Source organism: Tupaia chinensis, unplaced genomic scaffold (genome assembly GCF_000334495.1).
Source record: "Tupaia chinensis unplaced genomic scaffold, TupChi_1.0 Scaffold000709_1, whole genome shotgun sequence".
Taxonomy (NCBI): domain Eukaryota; kingdom Metazoa; phylum Chordata; class Mammalia; order Scandentia; family Tupaiidae; genus Tupaia; species Tupaia belangeri.
In genome coordinates this window covers 693,620-693,991 of record NW_006160232.1, presented here as the reverse complement: position 1 = coordinate 693,991, position 372 = coordinate 693,620, and positions in this window count along the sequence as shown.

The window sequence follows — 372 nt, the reverse complement described above, 5'->3', positions numbered from 1 at the left end:
AGCAGGTGGAGGTGGACGTCCCTCTGTAAACAAGGAAATCACTCAGGCAGAGTACTCTGATGTCCTCCACACCCCTGTCCCCCTCACCCAGGTCTCCTATTCCACCTTTCTTCTTTCTCTTGTCCTCTTTCTCTTTCTTTCTTCTCTTTTCTCTCTTCCTATCTCTCTCAATCCTCCTCTTAACCCCTCTTTCCTGACTATGAAGTTCTCTCCTTACCCTCACCCACGTGTGGGCCATGCTGGTTCAGACCCCAGCCTCACACAGTTGTCACATGTAGCCCTCCCCACCACGACCTGCAGCATCCTCCAGGTTTCCATCTGGGCTAGGTGCATTCTCTTCTTCTAGCCCCACCCGCATCAGCACGAAGCACC